Here is a 19,381-nt window from a genome sequence, read left to right on the forward strand (position 1 = left end):
TGTTTCACCTTCACTAACTCTCTGAGCTTTGACATCTATTTTTGCTTTTATCTTGCTGTGATTTTGTAATGAAATGTAACTTACCCCGCTCTGTCTAAATGCATCCATATTCATTCAGAGAGTTTTCTAGTTCTAGTGAGAGGCAACGAAAGGGTCCATAATTCTAAAATAAGACTTATTTTTCATCTATGTCTGCTTAATGTAACTGGTAGGAAGACATAGATTTTTATTTTCAATATTATCAGTAATGAATCACTTTATTGTGTGTATAGGTTTTATTTATTCTCCATGGCAATATTTTCTTATAAATCCCCTTTTGGCTTTATAAATCCTCATGTTAAATAAACCATTCAACAGATAAATCAGTAGGAGTGGAGGCAACTGAGAGTTGTGGCCAATATTCTGCTGCCCAGAATGGAACACATTCAATAAACACAAACATAAAGAAACATCCACACCCGCTGATCAACCCTCCTAATAAATTAAGTATCTATGATACGAACCACACGGTGTGACTCTTGCCTTAGGGTTAGGACTTAGAAATCTTGGGAGATGATTGGACAGTGTAAGAAACTGACGTGTGCCACAGAGTGACAACCGGCTGCAGTGTGGTTGGGCACGCCAGGTACAATGGTGGCCAGTGCGAGAGAGTATTTAGCATGTCCAGGAGAGGGGGGCTAGAGAAGGCTCCACAGAGGTGAGTCCTAAACTGCAACTTGAAAGGGCAACAGGACCTCACCAAGTACATGAATGGGGGGGGGGGATCCATTCCGGGTAGGAACTCCAGAAGTAACTTGATGTGTTCTGGAGGGCTGCTGACACGTGACCCTGTGGGTGGAACCGAGAAGGAAGCAGCCCGACCCTGGGCTCTCTGGATGATGTTGCAGAATTTGGAAGATTTGCTGATTTCTCCTCCCCCTCCCCTTGCTACTTTATTCTGGTCCACATATCCCGTCTCTGTAAAAACAGAACCTGATGATTCTGAGCCCTGGCTGTAACTCACAGGTATCTAGCCCCGAGCACCCAGTAGGCAAAGCTAAGGGTCCCTGGAAGATACTTATCTCGTGCATGTTCCTAAACTGATTGGCTCTTCCAGTGTGTCCAGGGCCGTACTGATTGCATCACTAAAGTCTGCAGGACCAGAGCAGCCTGTCATTCCCGCTAAGCCTGGGTGGTCGTCTTCATGTATCTAGGGAAATAGGTCTGACCTGTTCGTGGTTAGGTTTTCACTCAAGATTCCTCCATAGGCTGCCAAGAGCCAGATCCTCTGCCTCAACCAAAAACCAACTAGGGCTCTAGGACTTCAGGCAGCTCTCAGTGACCAAGATCTGTGGAACCACAACCACTCTTTCCCCCTCTACCAATGAGCACCCCACAAACTGTTACCCTTTACCCATACTCCGCCTCGCCTGCCCACAATCCCACAGAGATGAGCCAGGTCTCAGTGTAAGAAAGATTTGTGGGATTTTGCCTCTAATTCCTGGCAGCAGCCACCCTGAAACAGTCCTGCCAGAATCCTCCAGACCTCCTGGCTTCAGGGCTGGCTCCAGGTGAGAGAGTCCAGCACGTACCTACAGCCAGGAAAGTCAAATGGCTTTGAAAGCCTCAAGCCTGCTTGGTTCCCAAAGACACAAACGCCGCGGCTGCCCTTCGAGATTTATTCCTTTACTTCCGTGGTGGTAGCGACTGATTTATTTAGAAAGGGTTAGCAGTGGATGTGTTAGAGGGTTTCAGAAAGACTATTTAAAGGGAGAATCGGCTGGTAGACCTCATTCCAACACACAAATGCACAGCTCACATCTGCCATATCCTCCCTCCCCCTTTTTTTTGTATCCAGGTTACGATATGGATATTATGCTTAGTGCTCCAGTAACTGTCCTGTGACTTTGAGAAGAAACCATTCATTAAGACTAATTCACCTGAGTGATAGATGCAGGCCTGCGTCTTTGGAGACCGAGGAGTGACCTCAGAAGCTACGACTGCCCATTTTTAGCCTTTCTTTTAGAAGGAGAAGTAAATCTTGTGTGCTTAAGCCTCTGTTGTTGAGGTTTTATCTAATCCTGTGTAATTGGACCTTCTTAAAATGACTGACATGAAACTTGCATCTTAGGGAGCAGTCCCAAACCCTACCACAAGGGGGTAGCCTTGCCCCATAGGCCTCAGTAGAACAGCCGGACAGGCATTCATTCATGTCAGTGAGTTATATCTTAAATCACAGATGACAGCAATGGCCCAGGCCGGCTCGTCTACAGCAAACTCCGTCTTGTTGTTCTACCCAGAACTTTAGCTACTGTCCGTGATCTCCCAAATAAAGAAAACAGAGAGATAGTTCTGACTCCAGCCACCCCCAGAACCAGGAACCTGTACTCTTAATCCACCTTCAAGTTAGCAGCATTGTTGACTTTCCTTGATCCTGTTTTTGTTTCTTTCAAGAAGGTGCCCATGTGCATTCCTGTCAAGACACCTGTGTGGCCACTCCGGTAAGGGAAGAGTCTTCCCCGAAGTGGTGGCCTGAAGCTCAGGAATCTGCCAGTTGCATTCCATGGATTCATGTTTCAACCAAATGTCAGAACTCCCCAGGCAGAGGGTTGCAGTGAGTAAGAGTCTCGAGTCAGGGGAATGGTTTGTCCAGGTCTCAGGCTGAGAGTGTGCTGCTCAAGAAAGAACAGTACCGCAGTACCGTGTCTATGAGACCCCTTCCTTCTTCAACTAACCCACACAGGAGTTTGCAGCCAGAGTGGTGGTCGCTGACCAGAAGAGCTTACCTGACAGTGTCTGAGCCCATGGTTGCGTACATGACTCCTCCTGGCCTGCCTCCAGTTCACAGGCTAGCCCCTTACAGGTACAGCTAAGGCTTGGGGAAGAATGGAAAGCTAACCTCCATGCTTTTTTGTCTGGGTTTCCTTCCTAGATGGCCATACATGAACAAACACGATGTCTGGAGAGAGCCTAGCCAAAGTCTGAGAAGCATTCATTCCTCTGAGACATACAGAACGTTTCTACCTGTGAGGGAATCCCAATATGAAAGACTAAAAGCACCACGAGAAAATAAACAGGGACCTTCCCCTTAGAGGCCCAGTTAGCACACATAAGATGTAGGATACTCTGTGGCTATAAAATGTTTCCTAGTATCTAGGCAATAATCATGCATTGTTTGATGTTTTCCTGGAATTCAATGCAATGAAACTTACTGGATTTTATCTTGCCAGCTCTACTTGGGGGACAGACTGTCAGCTCACTGTAGAGTCAGGAGAGACACAATGACAGGTTCTGGAATCCACCAAAGGGACTGCCACAGGCCTCCAGGTCTTGCACCCAGGTTTTCCAGAGCAGCTTATGTTTTCCTGTCCCTCTGTCCTTTCAGGTGCCTGCTGCTTTGGTGTGATGGAGCCTTCCAGGGATGTTGAGCAGCCGGAAGGCCAATGGCCTCCAAGGAAGGATGTACCTAGTCAAGTCTGGAGCCTCCAGGGTAGTTTCGATGATCTCGGCCTGGAAAGTTATATATGCCCCTGTTACAGGGGCCAGGTAGTATGGCATCTTCCCCACGACTGCAGCTTCCCTCTGTCTCCCCAAACAGCTTTCCCTAACCATGAGATAATAAAGGAGCTTTCGACCAACCTCAGGTTCACCTCCTCTGGAGCGCTTCCCCCGTTTCTACCAGGAGCCTGTTATCCAAATGCTCTTCTTCGTCACAGCTCCTATTCGGAGGCCGCAGGATACAGAGAAGTGGAAATATGCCCTTCTTCTTCCCTGGGTCCTGTGAGGACGCGGCAGTGTTCCCAAAGACCGGCATTAGCAGACATGAACACAGGAAACAGAACAGTGAGGGGATATCGGGTGGCGGGGTGGGGGCAGGGCATTTCAGGGGGGAAAATAAACCTTCTTCCTTCTTCATCTAATTCCCTTTGACGTTAACCTCACCATCAGTTCAAGTTGGTGATCTCACCAACTTCAGCTTTCCTGAGTTACCCCTGGCAGCTGTCTTCCCATGGATGACATCCTGCCCATGAATTTCCCCACTTGGCCCTCCTGCCCTCCAACTTAGGGGTGACGAAGCCCTTTCATCTTAGGTTTCCCATTGGTTACTTCCCCAGTTATTATGACCAAAGTACCTGCAGAAACAGCCTATGGGAGGAGGGCTTTGCTTTGGCTCACAGTCTGTCATGGTGGGGAAGGCACAGCAGGCAGACCTCACTGCAGGAAAAACATGGCAGTGGCTTAACGTGGTACGGAACCAGAAGCCTGAGCGGCAGGGTAGAAACAGAAAAAAGTACCAACTTCGGAGGCTAGCCCCAACATTTCCCATTTCTACCAGTCTTGCCCAAGCCCCGAAAGCTCCACAGACTACCAAATAGCGCTGCAAGCCGGGAAGCAAGCATCCAGATCAGGAGTCTGTGGGGGTACATTCCACACCACAGTAGGTCTATATCTTTGCTCATCTCCCTGAGGAAAACTCCACCCTGTCTGTTGCAATCAGTGTCACGCTCTGGTCCACATTCTTCCAGGAAAGACTCCAGTCCTAGTCTGATTCCATCTAACCTGCCTTCTGGAGACAGCAATGAGGCCTGGGGCTACAAAGCCCAACCACACAGATTCCTGGAGGCTTCTTGGGGGTTCTCATCCTCTTCAGAGCAAGCCCCTGAGTGACCAGGCTGCTGTGAGGCTAGCAGAAAATGAGCCCCTCAGGCACGCAAGTTCACCGTGCCATTTCTCTCCTGTGTTCCTGTTTCAGAGCTCACGGGGTCCAGCTCCACACCTTCTGATTGATGTCTCTTTCTTTGCTATAATTCATCTCTACACCCAACCACTGCTTCCTCCCGTGGTTCCTTCTTTTGTGGACTTTTAGAACCCGGCATATCCTGTCCTCACAGTCAGGAACAATCCTCTCCCAGCCCCTGCCTCTGCTCTGCTGCTAGGAACCCTTTCAGACTTGAGAGTCAGTGTTACTTCCTCATCTAGGCCATGAGAAGACCATGGCAGGGCTTCTCAAAGTTCAACAGGCGTAAGAATCTCTTGGGGGATATTATCAAAATACAGGCTCCTCTTTCTTACCTCTGGCTCCCTTCACCAAATTCTAACTCAGTGGGTCTGGCAGGAAGCCCAGGAATTTGCGCTGAAACAAGCTCACAGGTGATAGTAAGAATGCTAGTCAGAAAACCACACGAATTAGTTTGGGTTACTATTGCTATGATGAATCTCCATACCGAGAGCAAGATGCAGAGGAAAGGGCTTGTTTGGCTTATACTTCCATACAAAGGAGCTCAGGGCAGGAACTCTAACAGGGCAGGAACCTAGAGGCAGGAGCTGATGCAGAGGCCATGAAGGGTTGCTCCTTACTGGCTTGCTCCTCATGGCTTGCTCACCCTGCTTTCCTATAGAACCTAAGACCACTAGCCCAGGCTAGGACCACTAGCCAGACCATTGGCACCAGGCACAGCGAACTGGGTGCTCCCCCATCAATCACTAATTTTTTAAAAATTGCCTACATGCTTACCTACAGCCTGATCTTAGGGGGCATTTTCTCAATGGAAGCGCCCTCCTCTCAGATGACTTTAGCTTATATCAACTCCACATAAAACTATCCAATATATCACACCTTGTTCCAGCTCCCCTGGATTAAGGGACCTAGAATTCCCTATCATCTATCAAAACACTTGACTGGGGCTGGTGAGAGGGCTCAGCTAGTAAAGGAGCTTGCCTCCAGGTCTGATGATCTGAGTTTGGACTCTGGAACTCACAGGCTAGGAGAGAATGACTCCTTCCACTTGTCCTTTGACCTCTACATGTTGCTTCTCCCCCACCCCAAAAGTAAGTAAGTAAGTAAATAAATGGAAGCATTGGGCTGGAGCTATGGTGCAGAGGTTAAAGGTAGGGTGCTGTTGCTCTTACAGAGTTGCCAGTTTGATTCCCAGCAGCCACATGGCAGCTTGCAGCCATCCGTAAATCCAGTCCCAGGGGCATCTGAAGTCCTCTTCTGATCTTAGAGGGCACCAGGCCTGCACGGAACACTCAGACATACATGCAGACAAAATACTCTTACACATAAAATCAATGAATCCTTCTTTTTTTAAAAAAATTAATAATTGTTAATATTCTCTAAGAGTCAAACCTCCTGGATAGGCTGAAAATACAATAAAACAGATATGTCTATATTTTTGATAGTTGAATTCCTATCAACTAGAATAAGGTGTTGAAATATGAGCGGCGGGGCTGCATCCCCAACACCCCGCCCGCTTGGCTAGCTCATGCCCGAAATAACAACACAAAAACATTTAAGAACTGCTTGGCCCATGAACTCTAGCCCTTACAGGCTAATTCTCACACCTGGAATAGCTCATTTCTAATGGTGTGTGCAAGCACCCCAAGGTGTGCTTACCGGGAAGATTCTAGCCTATGTCCATCCTGGGTAGGAGCTGCCTGGGAGAGCTGAGCATGCCATCTCTGCTCCAGAAAGCAGAGCTGTCGGGTCTGTCCGGGAGCAGAGCAGAGTCTGACCTCACTTCCTCTTCCGCCCAGAATTCTATTCTGTTTACTCCTCCCATCTATGTTCTAAGCTATGAGGCCAAGCAGTTGGTTTATTATAATTAACCAATGACCTTCCTCCATCAAAAAGGCTTAGTATATCCAATAAATCAATAAAGTTTTGAGGGGGAAAGGAAAGACAGGGGAGTGATCTCAAACTGAGTGTCTTGTACAGGTGAACAAATATGACTTTGAGGCAGTTTTCAAAGAAGAATCGAGAAGGTACTGACTTTGGCATGGGAGGGGTGGGAATGCCCAGACAATAGCTTAGGTAGTTTATTTATTTATTTATTATTTATTTATTTTTGGATTTTCGAGACAGGGTTTCTCTGTAGCTTTTGGTTCCTGTCCTGGAACTAGCTCTTGTAGACCAGGCTGGCCTTGAACTCACAGAGATCCGCCTGCCTCTGCCTCCCGAGTGCGCGCCACCACCCCCCGGCGCTTGGGTAGTTTAGATTGGCGTTGTTGACTATGGCATTGGGGGAAGTATCCAGACAACAGCTCAGGTAGTTTAGAATGGCAGGTTTGCATCCTTTCTGCTATCACTATGATGACCAAACAATGCATGACACAGTGCTTCTAGCAAAGTAAACGCAAATAGCCCATCCACCACCATGACAGCCACACCTGAGTAACAAGCCTGAAGAATCCACCCACTTCCCACTGTGAGTGTGGCTTACATGGAAAATACAGATGTGGGATAACACGGACAAAGGCAAGGCAGAGTTCTTAGGCAGGTATAGAAGTCCAGCACACTGCTCCTGGCTCTCTGACCTAACTGCAAGCCCCAGGCTCCTGGTCTGCAGAAGAGGATGAAATGGCGCCACTCAGAAGCAATCAGTAGGGAGTAACAGCTAAGCACAGGCTGCCTCTATCTGCCATCCCTGTGACTTAGGTCCCTTATTTAACCTCTGTTGCTTCAGTTTCCCCGTCTTTTGTAAAAACTGGTTCAAAAATGATTATATTAGGTCTACCTATATTAAATCACTGTTTTGAAGGTAAAATGGTTGAATATTGGTAATTTCAAATAAATTCGGACTCATACCCACTTCACACACTTATTTTAGAAAGTTGAATGAGTTGGTTATAAGTCAATGGGTCTCAAATGATGACTGTTATATGTCAGGCACCACAGAGAGCCGTTACTACACATTTGATAAATACAACTCAGGGGCACTGCAAGCATTCAATAAAATGCTGTTTCCACACCTACCATAACCGCTTCTGAAGGACCTAAACTTGAAAATCACTAATGTGTTCAAGTGGCTCCCAGCATCCTCCAGCTGCTGCATGAGCTGACAATCATGATTCCGAAGCCAGCGGAGTAGGAACTGGAGACACGTTAGGATCATGAACCTCAAGAGATGGCAGCCCAGGACAGTGACTCTCTATTAAGTGTCAGCCTCCTGCCTCCACAATGTTTGGTTATATCCTAGAAAACCCATTTAGGTAGGGCAGACTGGTTCTTCAAATTTCATACAGTTAGACATGATAGGTTCCCTTTGCAAAGCTGGGTTTTGCTAATTCTCCTGACACTCCGTGCTGTCTCTATATTTTACCTTTTCATTTCAACATTTGCCCACTGGAAAACATCTTAGAATCACGTGAGCCTTTAATCTGGTTGAATGCCTATCTCTTCTTTCTAAGCAACTGGGTTCTGGGCATACTTCTGTCTCATTTTGCCCCACACCCCCAGGGTCTTTGTAGGTTTTCTGAGTCTGTGATACAGCTTCATCCAACACTTACTAATAAATAGCCAGCTGGCCTCTGCTTCCCCTCCTTGTTCTAGTCTCGTTGTCATGAAATAATCCCTGTATTAACTTTCCTATGTTTGAAATAACAACATGGGGCCTCTAAGTTCCTCACTATCCTAACTTATGTATATTATACATACAATTTGACATGGATGGGTCACTCAAATGCAAATCAGAAGGGTAAGCCTTCATATATCTCTGATGTAGTATTCCCCTCTGTATTCTGTGAATATGTTTTATTACCATTGGTGAATAAAGAATTAGCTTTGGCCAATGGCAGGGCAGAATAAAGCCAGATGGGAAATCTGAACAGAGATATAGAGAGAGAGTAGGTGGAGTCAAGGAGTTGCCATGTAGCTGCCAAAGGAGATAGACACCAGAACGTTACCTGGTAAGCCACAGCCTTATGGCGATACACAGGATAAAAGAAATGGGTTAATTTAAGTTGTAAGAGAGCTAGCTAGGAATATGCATAATCCATTGGCCAAGCAATTTGTAATTAATATAGATTCTGTGTGATTATTTGGGTCTGGGCGGCTGGGAAATGAATAAACAGTCTCTGAGTACATACTTTAGGGAATATTTACATCAAATTGTGCATCTTTTATTCTGTTAGTTTTACTCATTTGACATTTATTAAAAATCCAGTTAATACCAAAAATCTTCCCTCCTACCATTGTCAAAAAATGAAAAAAAAAAAGCTTTTGTCCTGGGGGCCTGAGAGTGGGGTCGAAGCCGAGACTGCAGAAGAGACAAAGGTCACTATGTGATAAGTCACATGGCTCCATGGATGACAGGCGAGGCTAGGGAAGCCTTTCTAAGCTGTCACAGACACAGCCATTAGAGGGGGTTGGAGAATACCTTGAAGCCAGAATGGGAAGCAAGTGCCAGGGCCAGATCAAGAGAGCAGAGGTTTGCAGGATGTTGAACTGTTGCCAGAGTCAGACTTTGTGGTGATATTTTTTTCCTGGTTTTTTGAGACAAGGTTTCTCTATAGCTTTGGAGACTGTCTGGAACTAGCTTTTGTAGACTGGGCTGGCCTCGAACTCAGAGATGAATAAGAATGGCCCCACAGGCTCCTAATTTGGGTGCTTGGTTCTTAGCTGGTAAAACTGTTTGGAGAAGGATTAGGGAGCATGGTTTTGCTAGAGAGGCGTGTCACTGTGGTGGGTTCTGAAGTTTTAAGAGCCTCTGCCAGGCCCATTCTCTCTCTCTGTCTCCCTCTGTCTCACACATGTTGATCAGAATGTAAGCTCAGCTCTCAGCTACCACCCTAGTGACATACTTGCCTGTTTGCCAACATGCTTCCCACCACGATGATCATGGACTCAGCCTGTGAAACTGTAAGCAAGCCCCCAAATAAATGCTTTCTTTTAGAAGTTGCCTTGGTCATGAGCTCTCTTCACAGCAACAGAACAGTGACTAAGACAGAGCTGAAAGGTAACAACTACAGCTGGGATGAAAGCAAGAGGTCCAGCTCCACAGGGCTGCCTGCGCTATGAAGAGGAACAGTGAGGTCAATGGAAAACCTTGACAACAGTGACTCGGCCAGTTGGGAAGAGGTTGCTTGCTGCAAACGGGAAAACACAAATTCTCTAGAATGCATCAAATGACTGGCTGGCTGATAACAGGGGTTAAAGTGTCAATGGCTCCTTGTTTCTTTCACTAAATATTTACTAAACACCAAACAGTGAGGTTGGGTCTGGAGACAGAAAGGTAAATTAGTTTCTTACCTGCAGAGTTCACAGTCCAGCGAGAGAGAATCTGGGTTAGTTGTGGTAAGTACCCTCAAGGGTAAGAGGGTGGCAAGGACGGAGCAGGAGAAAATGGAAGAATCCATAGCGGAAGGGCTACTGCCTTGGAGTTCCTGGTAGCTGTGTTTCCTGTTGCTATGACAGACTACCCAGATGAAGGCAACCTAAGGGAGGGAGTGTTTGCTTGACTCACAATTTGAGGGTACAGTCTGTAGTGACAGGAAAGTTCACGGTGATAGGAACTTGAGGAAGCTGGTCACATGGTCTCCACAGTGGAGAGAGGAGTATGCTAAGGCTCAGCTCCCATTATTCAGCCTGCCGGGTCTTTGGTAAAACACTGCTCACAACACTGCTCACCATTAAAGTTAGTCTTATGTCATTACCCAGTCTCAACCCCTCACAGCTATGCTCAGAGACTAACCCAGTCTAGTAAAACCCTTACAGCTCTGCCCAGAGACTAAATTAGTCTAGTAAACCCCTCACAGCTGTGCTCAGAGACTAACCCAATCTAGTTAACCCCTCATAGCTGTGCCCAGAAGTGTGCTTCCTATGTGGTTATAGATCTGTCAAGTTGACAATCATTATTAACCATTATTAACAGAGTTTAAGAGCAAGTTAGCCAAAATGGGAAGAAGAGACCTTTCAGGTAAAGAAAGCCACATTTGCATCAGCTTGGGACAAAACATTCTTAGCAGTCCTAGAGAATGGCAGACGGAGGCACCCAGACCAAAGGTACACAGGTAAGCTGGAAATAAGTCCTCGGGGCCCATTATAAAAACCTAGGGCACTTTGTTGGCAGAGAAACACTTCCTCTGAAGAACAGGGATTGACTGTTAAAAGGGGCTGCCAATGGATGAAGCAAGAGCTACATTTTAGAAAAGCATTCTGAAAAAAAAATCACACGGAAGCAGAGAGCCCTGCTGTATGGATGCAAACTACAAGGCTGAGGCTGAGGTTTGGATGGATGCTGAGGAGGATGTCAACGAGAAGATGCAGTGGGATGCAGTTCACACAACAACCCTGAGAGCACACACTCCAACCAAGCAGATGTGTTCATGCCAACGGTGCCCCAAGGACGCCTTCAATATGCTTCTGTTCATCTCTCTCACGCTTGTTAAAGCCTGTTAACTGCTTTAAAATGTGTGCCCTGGCAGAGCAGACTGTTGTCATCCAAAAAGTGTGGGAAGGCATCCCAAAGAACAGACTGCACTGCTAAGAAAGTGCTGAGATGGGGGATATGAGGACATGGGACAGCGTCCAGTAAACATGCCACGGTGTGTCTCAACGCGGAAAAGGAGGCTGGTGCCAAGGAGAAGTAGAAATGGGGTAGGGCACTCCGGGGACAGAGGGAAGGGGTTGGCACTCTGGGGCAGAGGGAAGTGGGGTGGGCACTCTGGGGCAAGAAGGAAGTGGGGTGGGCACTCTGGGGCAGAGGGAAATGGGGTGGGCACTTTGAAGCATAGGGAAGTGGGGTGGGCACTCTGGGGCAGAGGGGAATGGGGTGGGCACTTTGAAACATAGGGAAGTGGGGTGGGCACTCTGGGGCAGAGGGGAATGAGGTGGGAACTCTGGGAACAGAGGGAAGTGGGGTGGGCACTCTGGGGCAGAGGGAAGTGGGGTGGGCACTCTGGGGCAGAGAGAAGTGGGGTGGGCACTCTGGGGCAGAGGGAAATGGGGTGGGCACTTTGGGGCAGAGGGAAATGGGGTGGGCACTCTGGGAATACATGTGGCCACATTTAGCCTTTAGGTAGCCCTCTGACCTAAAGGAATGGCCTCTGACCCAGAAGGAATGACTAGGCTGTTCTTTGACCGGATCATACATGCCACTGCAAGCATGCTGCTTACTTCCATTAGAAGACAAGATCTACCAGTTCACACATAGAGACATCTACTCTGTCTTCAGACAGAGTTTGCAAAGATGACAGCAGATTATTAACATGTGAGTTTGACTTTGTTTCAGTTGGAAATACTTTACCAAAGCTTCTGTAGAAAGGAAACAGAAGTTTTCTAACATTGTTTCTAATTTACAATGGAAAAACTTTAGGTTGAAGAATGGCATACTGGGAAAAAATCATGAATTAATGACTTCTTCAGGAACCAGTACTGGAAGTTATGTTCAATTATGTCAGCATCGATCATGGGTACTATATAAAGAGTATCCATGAATCAATAATATGATACTAAAGACAGATGCTAAAAAGAAATCCCACACTAGCTCAGGATTGAGTGCAATAAAGGGTTATTTATTTAGGGGTAGACTCACAGATAACAGTCTTCTGCTCGAACAGGAAAACAGTAACTGAATCCAGCAACTGGAAGAGAGGACAGACATGTGCTTTACATTGGCATTTATAGTATAAGAGGCCACGCCTAGGTTGGTGGGTAACTTAGAGGCTACTGGCTGAAGGATTTCCTTTTGTTTAAATAAGCGAGTTCTAAGCCTAATACAAAATTATATACAATAAGAACAAATATCAAGTATAAAAATTAGAATTACAACTAACATAAACAATATCAAACAAGAAACATGGGATAAATGTTTCAAAAAATTATCCTATCCTAAGGAGTCTAAGTCTTGTATTATAAATAACTTGGCCAAGTCATGAGAGGAAAGTAACTATGACTATCTACCCCACCTCTTGGAATATGGGTATTGAGTTCCAAAAGGGTAAAGTAGTGGTCTGGATTTACAGAGCCTGGGCAGGAAAGGAGGTGCTAAAGTTAAGCCTGGAAACAGACTGTATCCATCCAGGAGAAGGTATGACTGAAAAATGGCAAGGCCAGTTAGAGGATGGGGACCTCCCAGGAAAGGGCAAAGGGCTCATCAGGCAAACAAGAAGTGTTAAGTATATATAAGGCCAGATTGGAAAAGACTGACACTTTCAGGGCAGCGGTCATCCAAGTCATCCACCCACAATCCCTCTTCACTTTAAACATTTGTACACAACTCTAGCTGTACAAAATAGGTATACAAACATTTACTGATAATAATTCATAAAGAAATGTATTACAATTCCTTGGTGAATAGGTAATTTTACTGTTTATTAAGGATGAATACAAATCTATACAGTAATAAGATGGATGTATATGTTTACTTATACATAATGCATTAAAATTTGGCAGTCCCAATAAGCCACCATGGGGCTCTGGTGGGTCTTCCATCTCCTCTATGGTTACTTGTCTGAGGTCTGACCTTCATTCTGGCTTAAGTATGGCCTTTTCTACTTCTGTGCTGTCTTCCTCCTCTAGGCAGCAGTAAAGACTCACAGCTTGTCTGCTCTGGGATTTTTCCTTTACACTCTAATAAAGCTGTCCTTGGGGGTAGGGGGTATGGAGAAAAGAAGAGAAAGAAAGAAAGAAAGAAAGAAAGAAAGAAAGAAAGAAAGAAAGAAAGAAAGAAAGAAAGAAAGAAAGAAAAGAAGGAAGGAAGGAAGGAAGGGGAGGAAAGAGAAAAAAGAAATTGTGGCTGAATTTTGATACACGTTAAAAAAAAAAAAAACCATGAGATTCCCCATCTCATCCAATATGATGCCCGGGGTCCGTTCTATATTTGCCCCTCCTAGCCTTGTTAGGGACACTCAGGTCTGACACTCAGTTCTCCCCCTCACCTGGACACTTCCTTTAAGCCTCTGAACTCTGACTTCCCTTCCCAGTCCTTGTCCCCTCAGGCACACAGGTGGTTCTCCTGGTCTTTCACTTACTGCCCCAGGACACAGTGGCGCCTCTCTGACTTCCCTCTTGCTCTGACCCTGTAAACCCTTTAGGGTTGACTTCTTCAGAATGGGAAGGAAAAGAAAGGTTAGGGAACTAAGCTTAAAAAAAAAATACTTTTTTAATGAAAGAAATCAGACGGCGGTGCTGGTGAAGTGGTTCAACGAATGAGTGTACTTCACTTTCTGCTCTTTCAGAAGACTGCGTGTGGTTCCCAGCACCCATTTAAACACACACACACACAAATTTAAAAAATACATTTAAAATCCTGGTTCTGGTGTAATGTAAAAGTAACAACATGGTGGGTTTGAGCTTAAAATATTCTGAGTGGGGCCAAGGGACAGCTTGACTGGGACGCTTTAGCAATGCTTAAGAACCTGAGTAGTATCTGCATGACCTTTGAACCTATGAGGAAGGAGACTGAACTTCCTGCTACCTCAGAAAGAAGAAAATAAGATACCGTCTTAAAGAAAAAAAAATCTAAACGTATTATTTCTCAACCATCATGATTAAAAATTGATATTTGCTACAAACAGAAATAAAGGACTTCCGAAGCAGAAAGTTAAAAGGAGACGCTAGATACCAGAAAGAGGCAATTAAACGCAGGGTTAGAACTGCAGAGAAAGGTCAGCGCTGCAGGTTGTGGGTTTAAACACTGGCCCGGGCTAACTGTTGAAGCCCTGAAAACAGATGAGATTCCCCACGGGAGAGCAGAAACAAAGAGCAGCCCTGGTCTTTCACCTTTGCCCGCGACACGTGCAGTTGGTGTGTGTGTGGGGGGGGGGGGGAGGAGACAGGAAAGCCTTGACCAGACCCGTGGTGAATCTGCCGACCTCAACCTTCTGGGAATGCTGGGAGCACCCAAGAGCGTCCATGCTTTAGACACCGAAGCCGAGAAGCCATTAGATCCAGTGACTCGGCGACTGCTTGCGTCCCGAGAAAAGCAATTTCAGTAAAACTGTGAACATCGAATTCCACCTTTGACCCTCTAGGAGGGAGTGGGGTGTGGTTGTCTTTGAATCGGTGTAGACAGGCCCAAGAATTCAGCTGGGCGAAGAGGATTGAGCGGAGGTTTCCGAGGTCGTTGTGGTGAAGGGTACACGGCACAAACTGGGGGTTTCTGCGGGAGAGAACATAGGTGTATGTTTAATAACAATCATTTTCTGTGCTCTCAGAACTGTAAAACGTTCGCTGCAGTTCACAGGCCTTATTTTTAGAGAGCTAATTCGTCCACTTAGTGTAAAAATGAAAAAAATCACATTTAAATGTAAAGGTTATAAGCAATAAATGTTTTCAAATCCTTTGTACAAATGGAAAGTGTAATTCTTTTCAGCCAGGCTCTTGGCTCCTTTTGATTCAGCAGCTAATGTGCGGATGAGCTGGGGATTTGAGCTGGAGAGCTGGGCAGACAGCTCCATGGGTCAGAGAATGAGGGGCGAGAGGAAGCAGGCCCTTCGAAAGCCTCGGCCTCATTTCGCAAGTGCAGGAGGAAGCCTGCTCACTGTCTGCTCTCCCCCCATGCTCCCTGCACACAGCACGATAGGACATACACCCGAGGCGACACACTGATGCACCCAGAAAGCAAGACCGGGAAGAATTTGGAAACTGTTTAAGAGGAAGACAGTGCCCCGTCTCAGCCCTCCACCAATTGAAAGCCAATTTAGAGACATCACTCCAACTAGTTGCTGGAAAACAAGAGTAGTATGTGCAGACAAACTCTTCCACCCCTACGCAGAAAGAAGAAGACCATCGAAAGCTGGAGTGGGTAGGATGCATACAGAAGAGCTTTATCTATCTTCCCATCTTTAAATATCACCACTTGGTGTGTGGGGGTGCATGGGTCTGCAGCATTGGCGTCATCATGGGGCTTTAGAAAATCGGACTGGAGAGATGACTCAGTGGGTTAAGAGCACTGGCTTTCTCTTCCAGAGGTCCCGAGTTCAATTCCCAGCAACCACAGGGTGGTTCATAACTCTCTGTAGTGAGGTCTGGCACCCTCTTCTGACCTGCAAGCATACGGGCAGACAGGACATTGTATACATAATAAATAAATCTTTAAAAAGAAAAAAAGTCCCAGATCCAGATCCCGTCCTCTGCTGACAAAACCAGATCATGGACCACACGCCACTTGTCTGTATATGCAAGTATGAAAACTTTTGTTTACATGGCCCAGGGATGCTGAGATGCACAATGCACTGAGAGGCTCTCTGGAGATCAGACCGCTAAAGGCCACACTGTTCCGACAGAAAGGAATTGTCAGTTACCGACATCAGTGCGGAATCTGTAAGGGTTTGGAGGAAACAGAAAGGAAGGAAAGAAAGCAGAAAGCTGGGAGCCACAGAAACTAAGTATGAGGCTGGACTTAGGAATGAAGCATAAGTCATATCAGTGTAGTCACATCTGTGTGCTAAAGAGAGCCCCAGTTTAACACCGAAAGGCTGGACCCAGAACAATAGTAAATTAGACTAGAGCCAAGTCCAGAAAATGTCCTGAATTACTAAGTGAAGGCAGTTCCTATGCGGCTTGGGGGTTAGGGAAGAAAGGAAGGACCTGGTGTTGTGCTGCACTTGGAAGCTGAGCCAAGAACTGTGCACATTTCATAAGTCCATTTCATGAAACTCCCCTGTAGAGCTGTGAGCTTGCTAACACTGTTGCAAAATGCACAGGACAATCATATGAGATGGGAAGCCTTGTTTGGCTCATGGTTTCCGAGATGTTGGTCTACAGTCAATGCACCCTGTTACTTTGAAGCCTCTGGCAAGGCAGTACACTATGGCGGAGCGTGGAGTCAAATTACTTACCTCATTGTGACTGGGAAGCAAGGAGAAAGAAAGAAAAGGGCTGGCACCCCATATCCCTTCTAAGGGTGCCTAATACCCACCAAGCCCACCTCTCCAAGACCCCACAGTCTCCCAAATAGAGCTAGGGGCTGAAAAACAAAGACTTTTGTGTGGGTGATTAAAGGGAGTTCCAGATTCAAACTATAGCAAGGGACCCAGTCTTCATTGGAAATTCTCTTCTTCTTCTAGGACTCTGGGTCTCGTGTGCCGAGAGGTATAGACTGATAGATGTATGCAGGACCCTCTGGGGCTCAGCCCTCCTCTGTTCTTTCCTTGGCAGCCTCCCTTTTCCCGGCTGTGTGTTCTCTTGCTCTCTCTCTCTCTCTCTCTCTCTCTCTCTCTCTCTCTCTCTCTCCTTCTCCCCTCTCTCTCATCTTCATCACCTCAGGCAGCCCTGCACAACCCCCCCCACATCTCCCATCTACTTTAGCCCCCGCCCTGAACGTGTCCTCTTTGCTCTCTCCCTCCTTTGGATCCTCTGAGTTCCAGCCAGCATGTACCCTCCTCTTCTCTAGCAAAAAGGGCTATATAGATAGATAGGAAGGTGATCTACGTTACGGTTGACCTAAGCGTGTTAGTTTAGTGACTGTCAGGACTAGATACGTGAGTGAGAACATGAAAAGAATTCATTTAAAAATCAGCTTCCCTTGCAAAGTTCGAGCTCCATTTCCCAGGGAAACACCTTTCCCGTGTTCACCAGCTCTCACTCCTCACCTTTTACTTGACCTTCAGATCCGATTGACTGCCTCTAAGTAAAAGCAAGATACAGCCTCCCCAAGGTGTTTGCCAGCTTCTCGTCGCTGTGACAAAGTACCCGAGACTGTCAGCGTGTAAGGATGGAAGGTTCTGCCAATTCTAACATAACTCAGTGTGGTCGTCACAAGACGGGGAGAATGATTGACATCGCACAGAAAGAAACTGCTCCACAGAGTGAGTCAGAAACATAATCGTTTCTTTTTGAACACCGGGAGTATGGAGCAGGGTGAAATTTGATCCTACATGCTGGGTTCTGGTGCAGGCTCATTTTGAGCCACTAAAGTCCACAAGCCCAGCCTGGAGATGGAAACTGGACTCCAAGCTGCAGCAAGTCTCCCTGTTTTCTTTGGGAGTGAGCCAGAAGGAGATAAAGGAAGTGTTGTCTCAGGGCAGCAGTAAACAGGCAAGGGACCAGAGGGCTTTGAATAAAACAGATCTTTATTGGGGCTAAAATGACCCGAAGCTGACCCCACCCTAAATTTTGACAACATCCAACTATAGGAATTTAAAAGAGCAGGCGGGCGTCACCACTGAGAGTCCCTGCACACAGGGCAGCCAGAACCTACAGACAAGGAATGCACACACACACATCTCCGGCATTGTGGCCCAAACAGTTTTCAGCCCAGACGTTCATGCTTTTCTGCCTCAAATTTCTGTCCTGTGACTCACAGGGAAGGCCCGAAGACAATAAAATATCCCAGGGACCTAAAATAGGCCCACCCCCTCCCCTCCACCATCAGGGTGAGTTCCTCGGGCATTCCTTCCTTCCTTTATTAACCAGGCATGAATGGTAACATTGCCTGGGCTGAAGAAATCATCTTTGTCACTGGCAAATATATATAAAAAAAAGAACCACATTCATGAAAAAGCATGCCAGCCGTTCATTGATTAACATTTCATGCCACAGCCTCTCCTTGAAATTAAAAACACTTTCAATGCCTCCAAATGGAAAAGCCATTGTAGGAAAAATATTTCTTAGACAGGATTGTCATTAAAGTGTGCCCAAATAGAACTGTTTTCATTTAAGCATCCTCACTCCTCCGGCTTCCCCCTTCCCAGCAGCTCTGGCAGACAGCAAGACTCTGCACGGGGAAATCCCCAGAAACAGAGAATGTGGCTCCACCCATTTGTAGCAGCACTGGAGAAGCTTCAGAAGCAGACCTGTGACAAGGCCTAGGCAATGTGTCCGACTCCCCCACCACAAGTGTCAACTAAGCAAGGGATACCCCCACATTGAAAAATCACTGTTTCCTAATCTCCAGGTGAAATGTATTTTTTTTTCAATTTTAATTGCCCCCCCCCCATCTCTTATCAGCCTTCATTCTCTTCCGCTTCACAAAGAACCAGAACTGGTCTCTTCACCTCCATCTTTGAGCTCATGTTTTATTGAGATGGACTGCCTTGCAGAATTCGAAAACTCTTCTTCTTGAAGGCAACGCTCCTCAGCCATTGCCGTGCTGAGGAGGGTTTGCTTTGTTTTGTTTTGCTTTAGGTTTTGGACGCTTCATCTGAAGTTTTAAACAATAGGAAAGATGGCAGCAAGTCAACCTATGAAGCATCACACTCGTGTGCATTATTAAAAATTAACATTTGGGGTGTTGGCTCAGTTAATAAAGTGCTTGCCACACTAGCATGAGGACATGAATTTGGATCTCCACCACTCACATGAACTTCAGGCATAGTTGTGTGTGCTTGCTTTCCCAGCGTGGGAGACGAGGACACAGGAGGAGCCCTGGGGCTTGCTGGACAGCCAGCCTAGCAGAAATGTTGAGTTCCATGTTCAGCAAAAGACCTTGTCTCATAAAACATAGGAGAGAGCAATTGAGGAAGTCACTCAAGGCCAACCTCTGACCTACACATATGTGTGTACATGCACACATATACACAATGAATTCAAATTCTAAAGCTCACAAACATAGCGTTATCTAAATACATGATTAAACTGGCTATCAACATGTATGGAATATGTTCTGTGTACAAAGCAGTCATAGTTACTGTGCTTTTAGACTTTGAATGTGTCTACAATGGTCTGTGCACTTGCCAC

At 46.3% G+C, this 19,381-nt stretch overlaps 1 long non-coding RNA gene across 1 annotated transcript; it reads right to left on the reverse strand.

The window, feature by feature from the left end:
- Positions 1-278: 278 nt before the first annotated feature.
- LOC126510989 (uncharacterized) lies at positions 279-6,471 on the reverse strand. Its single transcript, XR_007594566.1, has 5 exons — positions 6,377-6,471; positions 5,890-6,008; positions 4,113-4,194; positions 3,619-3,757; positions 279-3,489 (listed from the first exon to the last, which is right to left on the reverse strand). It is a non-coding gene; the product is annotated as an uncharacterized lncRNA (long non-coding RNA).
- Between the last annotated feature and the right edge of the window lie 12,910 nt (positions 6,472-19,381).

The sequence above is a fragment of the Alexandromys fortis genome, unplaced genomic scaffold (genome assembly GCF_014885135.2).
Source record: "Alexandromys fortis isolate MF-2015 unplaced genomic scaffold, M_Fortis_MF-2015_v1.1 scaffold_10, whole genome shotgun sequence".
In the NCBI taxonomy this organism is placed as follows: domain Eukaryota; kingdom Metazoa; phylum Chordata; class Mammalia; order Rodentia; family Cricetidae; genus Alexandromys; species Alexandromys fortis.